Consider the following 14,812-nt stretch of genomic DNA (forward strand, 5'->3'; position numbering starts at 1 on the left):
GATCTAAAAAAAAGCATACAATTTTACAGAATGACTAACCATGCAAAGAAACCTGAAATGTAAGGTGAATTTAGTGTAAGCCCTCTAAAAATAGAAAGGTCATTATTGAGCTACAGGGCAAAAAAACACCCTTTGGGTCTAGCAAACCCTGTTTAATTTGCATTAAGTTTGCATTATGCCGCTGATGCACAATGCTGAGATATACTATACTGTGCAAATGGGCCTAAAACGATTTAGACACATTTTTTGGTTTGTTTTTGGCCCAAACTTCTGCCCCACTTCTGTCACTAAAACAGCCTGCCTGTGGCACCTCTGCCCCTTCAAATACTCATCAATTTTCAATTTATGATGCCTGTCTTTCATGTATTTTGCATAATCAGGCAAGCATTACCTTAGGATAGTCGCAACAAACTGCGAGTTACCTTTCTATCAGAATCACCATTTACTTTTTTAACAATTTAAGCTACAGTACCGCATCTGTTGGATCTGAGTACACGGCCCCCATGTGTATCTATGAGCCTTGGCCGCCCATGGTTCACCACTTTTCTGCTTCTAACTTCAACTTTGAGGACGAAATGCTCACTTGCTGCCTAATATATCCCACCCAGTGACAGGTGCCATGATAACAAGATTATCAGTGTTATTCCCGTCACCTGTCAGCGGTCATAATGTTATGGCTGATCGGTGTGTTTTGATATAGTTCTCTGCCTTGTGGTTATGTGTACCCGCTTTTGAGAGAGATTTCCACTTTACCACTATGGTAATAGGTCACTCAAGAAAGGATGCCTCTTAGTTTCTGAGCACTTCCCTCGGTTACTGTGGCTGGCTAGTTAAGCTCCACAGTCGGATAACTCCTGGGAAACCCCACTGATGGTAGTTCACAGTCTCACTCCTGGTCTGCTCCTGCCAGGATCAATGCCTCCAGACAGGCCTCATACAACCATGGCACAGCTTTAGTCATCAGCATAGTCCTTCTCTCTTTCACTCTCTCTCCCCAACATGGAATATCTCCTTCCACTCATGGATTGGGTGACCTGAGTCACCCAACACAGGGGGTGTTACATATATAAAATATTATACAAGGCAACACTTAATTCTACTATCTTAGACAATTAAAATTTTGAGGGAGAATATTAGAACTAGATAAAATATACAAAAGTTATTGACTTGTAGCTGGGTTTAAACACATATCTCCCAACGCCATGTAATTTTTGTCCAGTCAAATCACTATTTTGCTGGGAAAATATTATTTTTCCCTAATATTTTTTATAGCCATAATATTCTTGAAATGCTACAATTTTTTTTAACAAGAAGTCACGTGAGTGAACAGCATCCATGCCCCACCTCTTTGGTCACTTCATGCTATGGTTTCCATGGGAGGCTATAAGACACCTGTTACCTGGTCAGTAACAGTATTTTAGCCATGTTCTGACTAGAGGAACCTGTATTTTATGTAAAGCCACTCAATGGGAAAATGTTAGGAATCACTTGGATCTGTTTGCTCTGCTGTCTATGGGCTAATGATGGATATGTATCAGGAGGTAAGGAAAATTTTATAAATTATTTTTATATATATATATTTTTGTATTAGGTTAAATTACATTGAAATATTGTAATAGTAGTTTTAATCCCTGTACATGTCCTTCTCTGAGTTATATGACACATATTTTAAACCACTGATTTTCTTTAAATTATTCATACAGAACTATCTAATATATAAAATGTATGAATATTTTGTAATTTCAAAAAATTTCAATTTGGCTTCTCCATACTAGGTTGTACAATTAAGTTATGTTAGTAGATATTTTAAATCCTTAACACAAATCAGCTTGTGTGAATATTTATTGGATGTGCTGTACTAATTAAACAACATTTTTAAATATTTTGATATTTGTTATATAGCTATAAATAGGTAGTAATGGAGTTTTGAGACGGTCGATAGGTGCAAATATAAACAGAGGGTGCTAGAGTTTGTCCATAGTTTGCTTAATAATGTCTTGTAAGAAGGCGATTGTTTTGCAGTCTATGCTAACTTTACCATACCCAAAATATTTTGGCAGTTTTTTTTTTTGCGTGAAAGCGAACATTAATTTAAATATGTTTTTTGTTGGTGTGTGCTATGAACGCGGTTGGCTAATATGATGATAAAACATTAACAATTTGTTTCGTTTTTGGAAATATAAAAGCTTGTGTCCGTAAAAAACCTTTCTTGTGTCAAGGTTTTCTTAAGTTAAGGTATAACATCTCCAAAGGAAGCAAGAGCTGTTTATACAAACTATCATTATGTTTACATAACGGGCCAGATTTTCCTGCTTTTCTTCAACTTCTCAGCCTAAGGCATCCCTCACTACGAAATTTAGCTATACAAAATCTACCTAAGAATGTTAGATACTTAGTTGAATGAGCACCTTAGAGGTTGCTTTTTACATTTAATTTAAAAACACAGTGTTGAGGATAAATCACGCCTTTTTTGGCATAAAGGACACACATGTATTTGATTTTTCAACATGAAACAGAGTGATCCCTTAAATTGCCAATATAAGTGAAGAAAAAGCCATTTGCGCAATATATAACTTTTAGTGCTTATTTGGTAAGGGAATTGGGAAAATATTTCACACATATACACAATTGGCATTTGACTAACCATTTGCTTTACCTGTGTATTACTAAACAGTGTGCAATGTTTCAAAAAACATCTCTTTGCTCCTGCTGGAGACATATCAAAAAGGGATGGAGATGTAAAGTTTCTCAAATTTCACCGATTTTATAATTATATAATTATAATTGAACCACTATTTTAACCTCACTAATTTTTTATTTCACTGTTGAATGTGCACCCTACCCGATATTGCCTCTTACACTCTATTTTGTTGCTATTCCTAAAAGCTGATTAAATTTTTTCCTAGCCACATGCCTGGAACTATTCATATGTGGATGATAACTAACATTAAATTAAACCCTATTACATATTGTTAAGGGTTTGTTAGTTGATTACTTTAATTAAAGCTATGGTTTTAGTGTTAAGAATGTTCCGGTTGGAACATAGATACTAAATTTCTAGCAATATGACACATTTTAAGTATGCGTTCACTGCTTATGCAATGGTGCTGATTATTGCACCTGTCAATTTGATTGATTTAGTTGGAATTTGTTTAAAATCTGACCTCAACTGTATTCATCAAGAGGTACCGTGACTGTCGGAATCCAAGCTGTATTAGGAAGCCAAGCTGTTTGTTGTGTAAACACTGTCTCTACCGACAAAAGCCCTTTCGTCTAATCCCTAACAAGCAGTGGCGTCGCTACAGGGGGGAAAGGGGGGGCAATTTCCCCCCCTAGGTTATTCCTTGCCCCCCCTGTTGCCCCCCCCGCCGAATTTGTAACCACCCAGGACAGTCCCAGTCAGGTGCTAACGACGGCACCTTGCCATCACTAGCACTACCTTACCTTGATGGAGGTCTGTGGACCTCCATCACCACCTACCCCGGCGATCTGCCCCTCAAACTGAAGGGCATCACCGAGGCCACCCGATCCGCCCGGTGCCGTCTCGCGCAATGACGCGATGACGTCACCGCGCAACTTTATTAACAACTGACAATTGTCAGTTAAAGAGGTATGGGGGCATGCTATTAGATGCCTGTATCTCAGGCATCTAAGCAGCTACAGACCCCCAACATATACCGTTGGAAAGGTAATCGCCTAAGATTGTAAAAGAATAACAAATATTAAGTTAAAAAAATAAAATTTTAAAAAAAATGATTTGGGGGTCTCTAAAGGCAGATAAAAAAAAAGATCAAAATTGCCTAGAGACCCCCAAATTAAATTATTTAAACATAAAGTAGTTTAACTTTAAAAAAAAAAAAAGTTTAAGTATTCTAGCTAAATGATCACTGTGGTAGCCAATGTTACCACATTGATCATATAGCTATAAAAAGTTACATTCCCTTTTTAAAAATGGCCGATACTAATTTTAAATCCTATGATGCCTTTGATCATGGGGTTAAATTTAGCCAACTGTAGAGGGAGGCAATTTTTGAAATCCTGATGAACTGCAAATATTATTAAAATCAGCCATTTAGCCCATGCGGTACTTGAGTAACCATCTCATCCCTGGAGCGCCTTGCATTTTTGCTGTAAAAGTGATTTTTTTTTTCTCCCTTTACCATCATTTCTTTGGTATTGTAACGGGAAAGAATGGTGTGTGCTTCTGCGAGTGAATGGAGATATGAAAGGCGTGTGAATGGTCAGTAATTAGGGTTAAAGCCTTGACGTGGCATTACTGCTCACATAGGAAGTTAAATTATGGCACAAAAAGTACACATTTGCAAAAACGACATCCCTTGGCGCATCAAATGAGGGGCTGCATATGTTTCTAGTACAAACCTGGAGTGTGCAAGACAAAAATGAACATGTCGCTATGGTTAGAAAAAAACATATTTTCTAGCCAAAGCGACATATTCCATAATTTTTTGTGCACTCAACTTTTGTCCTAGAAATACATGTAGCCCCTCATTTGAAGCTCCAAGGGGTGTAGTTTCTTAAAATGGATGAATTGTCTGAATGAGGGAGAGCATGAGTTAATATGTGGATGAATTGTCTGAATGAGGGCGAGCATGAGTTAATATGTGGATGATTTGTCTGAATGAGGGAGAGCATGAGTTAATGTGTTTGTGTGTATCATAGATGTATAATTGTGTAAGGGCAAAGATGGCACTAGCAGGATGTTTGAGCCTTGGGGACCAAGATGGCACAGGCAGGGTGTATATGGGACAAAGATGGCAAATCTTATGTGTGTTATCTGGGTGCTGACCAGGTTCTATGTTGGCAGTGTGGTTGGGGTGTGCAACCTGTGATCTATCCCTGTAATTTAGGGGTTTTAAATATACCTTTAATGCCGTGTTTTTATGAGAATTCCAAATGATCTGTACCTGCAAAGCTGGGTTTGTGTGTTCTTCTTTAGATCCATATCTGCTATGCTATGTTTCCATACATTATTTATGTATACCTGCAAATACAGGGTTTGTATGTCTTGTTCAGTTGATTAATACCTGCAATGCTGTTTCCATGTATTTATTTGATCTATACCTGCAATGCTACATTTCATATATTATTATTGTATACCTGCAAATACAGGATTTGTATGTCTGATTCACTTTATTTGATATATACCTTCAGTGCTGAGATCACAAGTGAATTTCAATTGATCTATACATGCAAAGCTTGGTTTGTGTGTTAATGTGTTGATCTATACCTGCTATCGGCAGCAGGGTCTAATATTTATATATATATATATTTATATATATATATATATATATCGGCAGCAGGGACTAATATTAATATATATATTGGCAACTGGGGCTAATATTAATATATATGGGCAGCACGGGCTAATATATATATATATCAGCAGCAGGATCTAATATTAGGCCCTGAAATCATTTAGTGCAAAAGTTAAGGTATTCTGTTGTTTAAAGGATTTCAAGGATTAGTCTTACTAAATTGTGGCTTCAAGCTTCCCATGTTGAATGTACAAGTATTGTATTGGCCAATAACAAAAATATCATTCCATAGCACATTACTTTTGGCAATATATATATATATATATATATATATATATATATATGTGTGTTTTTTCAGTGGTATGATTTAATGGTGGAAATTATTAATGCCCCCCCAGTTTGACTGTGGTATCTTGTGTGCCCCCCCATATATTGTTTCTAGAGTCGCCACTGCTAACAAGGTTACTCAGTAATATTGAAAAGATTGGACTGGGTATGACTAGGTGCCCAGTGGTTGTCAAATTATGTATGTATGGCCACAGGTGGGACACCAGAAGCCCTGCCGTAACTTTTTTTATACTCAGGCAGAAGGTGGCTGCACATTTCCAGCCGGTGGCAGCACACTGTAGAACCCAATCTACAGCTGCAGTGTAGCATTAGTAGTAGGTATGGCCTGGCCTTCTTGGCTCCATATATGTCAGGTGATATTTTTGAAGTGGGCCACAGTTTTGCAACACATATTATCAGTGGTAACTAGGGTGACCACATTTTATTTCAAGGAGAAACTATGAAGTGCATGAGATTACAGACACAGGTATATATAGATATATATAAAAGTTAGGTGCTTTTTTAAAGAAAATATTAGATGTTTTGAAAAAATACACATCAGTGGAATAGTAAAACAGTATTCTAACTAACACACTGTATTTTAACATTTTTGGTATCTATTATGCAGTTAGTCAAAATATGTTACATACAAACAGAAAACCAATAGTCATTTTAATGCAACTTATAGATAACTTATAGATATGCCCCTCTGCCCCAGATATGCCTCTCTGCTCCACCAGATATGCCACTCTGCCCCCCACGAGATATGCTGCCATTCTGCCCCCGAGATATACTGCCATTCTGCCCGCCGAGATATGCTGCCATGCACTCTGCCCCCCCGAGATATGCTGCTACTCTGCCCCCCAGATATGCTGCCACTCTGCCCCCTCCAGATATGCTGCCACCCTGTCCCCTCCAGATATGCTGCCACTCTGCCCCCTCCAGATATGCTGCCACTCTGCCCCCCCAGATATGCTGCCACTCTGCCCCCGAGATATGCTGCCACTCTCACCCCCGAGATATGCTGCCACTCTGCCCCCCCCAGATATGCTGCCACTCTGCCCGCTCCAGATATGCTGCCACTCTGCTCTCTAGATATGCACCCCCCCTAGACTCACCAATGCAGACTCCCGGGTGTCCTGGGGCCGGCGGAGGATATCTGCGCGATACGCGTAGACAACTTCCGGTGCCGGCACTTCCACCGCAAGGGAGATTGTTAAAGCACATCGAGCAGACGTGCCGGCAGTGGAGGTTGTTAACGCGCATTGCTGCAGCCGGTGAACGTCTGCGCGATGCGCTTAGACAACCTCCCGTGTTGGCACTCCCCCCGTTGAAAGTGCTGGCAGGGGAGGCTGTCTCAGCGCATTGCACAAACGTCCACGGCTGCCGGAGAGTAGGATCCAGGTCCCCTGCAGCATTGCGGGGGATCTGGATCCTAACCCTGCTGCCTGCCCAGCGCCCGGAACTACATGTCCCTGGCATTGGGCGATACGAATTGCGCATTCCTGCACTAAACCCCGATTATAGGCCGCACCTACACTTTAAAGACTTAAAGTGGGAAAAAAAAGTGCCTATATTCGGGCAAATACTGTATATAAATATTAGACCCACCCCTGCTGCCGATGCTGATATATATATAAATATTAGACCCTGCTGCCGATATATATAAATATTAGACCCTGCTGACAATATACAGTATATATAAATATTAGACCCTGCTGACAATATATATATATATTAAGACCCTGTTGCCAATTCATTTTACATTGAAAAAATTGGGCTCTGCTCCACGCTCCCTAGCATGCAATCACTCCCTTTTTCCTGCACCAAAAAAAAAAAATATTTGCCACACTGAATCAGAATCAGACATACAAATCATGTTTTTGCAGGTATACAATAATAATGTATGGAAACATAGTATTGCAAGTATAGATCAACAGAACACACAAACCCAGCATTGCAGGTATAGATCAACTGGAAATCACATGTAAACTCAGCACTGAGGGTATAGATCAAATAAACACATGGAAACAGCATTGCTGGTATTGATCGGATAATTAAGACATACAAACCATGTATCTGCAGGAATACATAAATAATGTATGGACACATACAGTGGCGACTCTAGAAACAATATAATGGGGGGGCACATAAGTTACCACAGTCAAAACTGGGGGGCATTAATAATTTCCACCATTAAATCATATTACTGAAAAAACATATATATACATATACATACATAATCCTTGGTCATTCAACATGGGAAGCCTGAAGCCACAATTTAGTGCGACTAATCCTTGAAGTCACTACAAATTCAGGAGGCGTTTTATCTCTGGATAAGTAAAAATTAAATAGTTCCTACTGTAAATTAAGTGTCAGGAAACAGATAACCAAACACACACACCAGGACAGGCTTTTCCACACTGACACCCAGACACACACACCAGGACAGGCTCTGCCACACCGACACCCAAACACACACTCCAGGACAGGCTCCGCCACACCAACATCCAGACACACACACCAGGACAGGCTCTGCCACACCGATACTCATACACACACACCTCAGGACAGGCTCTGCCATACCAACATCCAAACACACACACACCAGGACAGGCTCTGCCACACCAACACTCTGACACACAGACACCAGGACAGGCTCTGCCACACCAACACCCAAACACACACCCCAGGACAGGCTCTGCCACACCCAAACACACCAGGACAGGCTCTGCCACACCGACAACCTAACACACACACACCAGGACAGGCTCTGCCACACCAACATCCAAACACACACACCAGGACAGGCTCTGAGCCACCAACATCCAGACACACACAAATCAGGAAAGGCTCTGCCACACCAACACCCAAACACACACACACCAGGACAGGCTCTGCCACACCGACACTCAAACACACACCTCAGGACAGGCTCTGCCACACCGACAACCAAACACACACTAGGACAGGCTCTGTCACACTGACACCCGAACACATGCACTAGGACAGGCTCTGCCACACTGACACCCAGACACACACACACCAGGACAGGTTCTTCAACACCGACATTCAAACACACACACCAAGACAGGCTCTGCCACACTGACACCCAAACACACACACACACTAGGACAGGCTCTGCTACACCGACACCCAGACACACACATCAGGACAGGCTCTGCCACACTGACATCCAGACACACACACCAGGACAGGCTCTGCCACACCAACACCCAAACACACACCAGGACAGGCTCTGTCACACCAACACCCATACACACACACCAGGACAGGCTCTACTACACTGATACCCACACACACCAGGACAGGCTCTGCCACACCAACACCCATACACACACACCAGGACAGACTCTGCTATTCTGATAACCAAAAACCCACAAACAGCAGGGCACAATCTACGACACAGACATCTATACCATGATGGATTTTCCACACTGCATTGTCGTTGATACCCCCTTAGTGTTTTTGCCCCTTGTGTATTGAATCCTCAGTCAGCACCTTTTTAGTATAGATTAATGTGGTGCGCCCAGACCCTTGTATGATCGCCTCCAGCCAGCACTATTTGTAAAGCCCCTCCATTTATTATTGATTTATGTGATGGCCCCATCACATATATGCATTAGACATGCATTTTTAACTACATAATAAGTATTTATGTTCTTGAAATTGAAATATGATTTCAAAATACCAGCTGAACTGGCAGTTTCTTTAATATAAGACCCTGCTGCCAATATATATATTTAAATATTAGACCATGCTGCCAATATGTATTAATATTCAACACATTAATACACAAACCCAGCTTTGCATGTATAGATCAATTGAAATTCACTTGTGAACTCTGCACTGAAGGTATAGATCAAATAAACAGAATCAGACATACAAATCCTGTATTTGCAGGTATACAATAATACTGTATGGAAACATAGCATAGCAGATATGGATCTACAGCATTAAAGGTATAGATAAAACCCCTAAATTACAGGCATAGATCACAGGCTGCACACCCCAAAGCCAACCCAAATTATACACATAGGACTTGCCCCAAACAGCCCAGCACGAGTCAACTTTGTCCCCAAACACCCTGTCTGTGCCATCTTGGTCCCCATAGCTCCAACACCCTGCTTGTGCCATTCATATCCTTCTCATTATATACCCCCTCTCCCCCAAATCTCACTATTTATCCCACTATCTACCACTCTCCCTCCCTTCTCACTGTCTACCCCTCTCCCTCCCTTCTCACTATCTACCCCCTCTCCCCACTTCTCACTTTCTACCCCTTCTCCCCCACTTCTCAATATCTACCCCACAATCTACCCCTCTCCCACCTAATTCTCTACCCCACTATCTACACCTCTCCCCAACTTCTTACTATCTACCACAGATGTACATACTCAGTTATTTGACTACCCAACAGAAACATTTACTACAGCCCTTGATATTACTAAACCTCCTACAGTATTTCATAAAAAGAAAGTGAATTTAAAATTACTAATTGCTACATGTTCAATCATTAAAATTAAAGAGTTTTTAGAAGGATAGAACATTTTCAGACGTTTTGCCTAAGAAAAACAAACAATCTACAAGAATCATTATAAATTAATATTTAAAGTACTTAAGGTATTTAATGAGAATGTATGAAGGTAACTTAGATTTTTTTTTTAATGTTTTATGACCCACTGTGGTGTTTTACAGAAAATATTACATCTACAGATAATCCTAGTCCAAGTGAAGGAATCTACATAACTGAAGTCACCTCTTCTGTTGCATCTGAACTAAGCACAAGAACCTCCACTTCTATAGGCACAACAGGGGGAAAGTTTTCAAAAGAAATCAGTACCACACCTACACGTGAACCAAGCCCAAGCAAAACAAGCTACGTCACTGAAGCTAGTTCTTCTGTTGCATCGGAACCAAGCACATCACAAGGAAGTTCTATTCCTGAAATCAGCTCTAGCGCTGTACCTCAACCAACTACAGGGAAAGAAGTTTCCTCAAGTGTGTTTAGCTCTACTAGTACAGATGCAACCATCACAACATTTGGAGTCTCTTCTGCAGAACGTGAGTCAGGAACTATAACAGAGAGCTCCACAAGCAAGATTATTCCTAGTTTAACATCTGAGCTCAGCACATCTGCTGGAATCTCAACCGTGGAGATCAGCAGTGCTGTAGCAACTGAACCCAGTACATCAAAGAGGACACCTACTGGTGAAAGTACTTCTCCTGTAAAATCTGATCCAGTTTCATTACCTGAGATCTCCACAACTGAAACTACTTCTGCTATTACAATCAACTCCACTTCTATAGGCACAACTGAAGGAAGTTTTTCAAAAGAAATCAGCACTACACCTACACAGGAACCGAGCCCAAGTAAAATAAGCTACATAACTGAAGCAAGCTCTTCTGTTGCATCGGAACTAAGCACATCACAAGGAAGCTCTCTTGCTGAAATCAGCTCTGGTGCTGTACCTCAACCAACTACAGGGAAAGTAGTTTCCTCAAGTGAGATTAGCTCTACTAGTACAGATGCAACAATCACAACATTTGTAGTCTCTTCTGCAGAACCTCAATCAGGAACTACAACAGAGAGCCCCACAAGCAGGATTAATCCAAGTTTAACATCTGATCTCAGCACGTCTGCTGGAATCTCCACAATGGATGTCAGCAGTGCTGTAGCATCTGAACCCAGTACATCAAAGCAGACACCTACTGGTGAAAGTAGCTCTACTGTAAAATCTGATCCAGTTTCATTACCTGAGATCTCCACAACTGAAACTACTTCCACTACTACAATCACCTCTACTTCTATAGGCACAACAGGGGGAAGTTTTTCTAAAGAAATCAGTACCACACCCACACGTGAACCAAGCCCAAGCAAAACAAGCTACGTAACTGAAGCTAGTTCTTCTGTTGCATCGGAACCAAGCACATCACAAGGAACCTCTCTTGCTGAAATCAGCTCTAGTGCTGTACCTCAACCAACTACAGGGAAAGTAGTTTCCTCAAGTGAGTTTAGCTCTACTAGTACAGATGCAACAATCACAACATTTGGAGTCTCTTCTGCAGAACCTCAATCAGGAACTACAAGAGAGAGCCCCACAAGCAGGATTAATCCAAGTTTAACATCTGAGCTCAGCATGTCTGCTGGAATCTCAACCATGGAGATCAGCAGTGCTATAGCATCTGAACCCAGTACATCAAAGAAGACACCTACTGGTGAAAGTAGCTCTACTGTAAAATCTGATCCAGTTTCATTACCTGAGATCTCCACAACTGAAGCAACTTCCACTATTGCAATCACCTCCACTTCTATAGGCACAACTGAAGGAAGTTTTTCAAAAGAAATCAGCACCACACCTACAGAAAAACCAAGCCCAGGCAAAACAAGCTACCTAACTGAAGCTAGTTCTTCTGTTGCATCGGAACCAAGCACATCACAAGCAAGCTCTCTTGCTGAAATCAGCTCTAGTGCTGTACCTCACCCAACTACAGGGAAACTAGTTTCCTCAAGTGAGTTTAGCTCTACTAGTACAGATGCAACAATAACAACATTTGGAGTCTCTTCTGCAGAACCTCAATCAGGAACTACATCAGAGAGCCCCACAAGCAGGATTAATCCAAGTTTAACATCTGATCTCAGCACGTCTGCTGGAATCTCCACTGTGGATGTCAGCAGTGCTGTAGCATCTGAACCCAGTACATCAAAGAAGATACCTACTGGTGAAAGTAGTTCTACTGTAGAATCTAATGCAGTTTCATTACATGAGATCTCCACAACTGAAACTACTTCCGCTATTACAATCACCTCCACTTCTATAGGCACAACTGAAGGAAGTTTTTCAAAAGAAATCAGCACTACACCTAAACAGGAACCGAGCCCAAGTAAAATAAGCTACATAACTGAAGCAAGTTCCTCTGTTGCATCGGCACCAAGCACATCACAAGGAAGCTCTCTTGCTGAAATCAGCTCTAGTGCTGTACCTCAACTAACTACGGGGAAAGTAGTTTCCTCAAGTGAGTTTAGCTCTACTAGTACAGATGCAACAATCACAACATTTGGAGTCTCTTCTGCAGAACCTCAATCAGGAACTAAAACAGAGAGCCACACAAGCAGGATTAATCCAAGTTTAACATCTGAGCTCAGCACGTCTGCTGGAATCTCAACCGTGGAGATCAGCAGTGCTGTAGCATCTGAACCCAGTACATCAAAGAAGACACCTACTGGTGAAAGTAGCTCGACTGTAAAATCTGATCCAGTTTCATTACCTGAGATCTCCACAACTGAAGCTACTTCCACTATTGCAATCACCTCCACTTCTATAGGCACAACTGAAGGAAGTTTTTCCAAAAAAATCAGCACCACACCTACAGATAAACCAAGCCCAGGCAAAACAAGCTACATAACTGAAGCTAGTTTTTCTGTTGCATCGGAACCAAGCACATCACAAGGAAGCTCTCTTGCTGAAATCAGCTCTAGTGCTGTACCTCAACCAACTACAGGGAAAGTAGTTTCCTCAAGTGAGTTTAGCTCTACTAGTACAGATGCAACAATCACAACATTTGGAGTCTCTTCTGCAGAACCTCAATCAAGAACTACAACACAGAGCCCAACAAGCAGGATTAATCCAAGTTTAACATCTGATCTCAGCACGTCTGCTGGAATCTCCACTGTGGATGTCAGCAGTGCTGTAGCATCTGAACCCAGTACATCAATGCAGACACCTGCTGGTGAAAGTAGCTCTACTGTAATATCTGATCCAGTTTCATTACCTGAGATCTCCACAACTGAAACTACTTCCACTACTACAACCACCTCCACTTCTACAGGCACAACTGAAGGAAGTTTTTCAAAAGAAATCAGTACCACACCTACACGTGAACCAAGCCCAAGCAAAACAAGCTACATAATTGAAGCTAGTTCTTCTGTTGCATCGGAACCAAGCACATCACAAGCAAGCTCTCTTGCTGAAATCAGCTCTAGTGCTGTACCTCAACCAACTACAGGGAAACTAGTTTCCTCAAGTGAGTTTAGCTCTACTAGTACAGATGCAACAATAACAACATTTGGAGTCTCTTCTGCAGAACCTCATTCAGGAACTACAACAGAGAGCCCCACAAGCAGGATTAATCCAAGTTTAACATCTGATGTCAGCACATCTGCTGGAATCTCCACAGTTGATGTCAGCAGTTCTGTAGCATCTGAACCCAGTACATCAAAGCAGACACCTACTGGTGAAAGTAGCTCTACTGTAAAATCTGATCCAGTTGCATTACCTGAGATCTCCTCAACTGAAACTACTTCCACTACTACAATCACCTCTACTTCTATAGGCACAACAGGGGGAAGTTTTTCTAAAGAAATCAGTACCACACCTACACGTGAACCAAGCCCAAGGAAAACAAGCTACGTAACTGAAGCTAGTTCTTCTGTTGCATCGGAACCAAGCACATCACAAGGACGCTCTCTTGCTGAAATCAGCTCTAGTGCTGTACGTCAACCAACTACAGGAAAAGCAGTTTCCTCAACTGAGTTTAGCTCTACTAGTACAGGTGCAACAATCACAACATTTGGAGTCTCTTCTGCAGAACCTCAATCAGGAACTACAACAGAGAGCCGCACAAGCAAGATTAATCCAAGTTTAACATCTGAGCTCAGCATGTCTGCTGGAATCTCAATCGTAGAGATCAGCAGTGCTGTAGCATCTGAACCCAGTACATCAAAGAAGACACCTACTGGTGAAAGTAGCTCTACTGTAAAATCTGATCCAGTTTCATTACCTGAGATCTCCACAACTGAAGCTACTTCCACTATTGCAATCACCTCCACTTCTATAGGCACAACTGAAAGAAGTTTTTCAAAAGAAATCAGCACCACACCTACAGATAAACCAAGCCCAGGCAAAACAAGCTACGTAACTGAAGCTAGTTCTTCTGTTGCATCGGAATCAAGCACATCACAAGGAAGCTCTCTTGCTGAAATCAGCTCTAGTGCTGTACCTCAACCAACTACAGGGAAAGTAGTTTCCTCAAGTGAGTTTAGCTCTACTAGTACAGATGCAACAATCACAACATTTGGAGTCTCTTCTGCAGAACCTCAATCAGGAACTACAACAGAGAGCCGCACAAGCAGGATTAATCCAAGTTTAACATCTGAGCTCAGCATGTCTGCTGGAATCTCAACCGTG

This window comes from Sceloporus occidentalis, unplaced genomic scaffold, assembly GCF_023333645.1.
Source record: "Sceloporus occidentalis isolate IW3139 unplaced genomic scaffold, rSceOcc1.0.p SCAF_19, whole genome shotgun sequence".
NCBI classification, from domain to species: domain Eukaryota; kingdom Metazoa; phylum Chordata; class Lepidosauria; order Squamata; family Phrynosomatidae; genus Sceloporus; species Sceloporus occidentalis.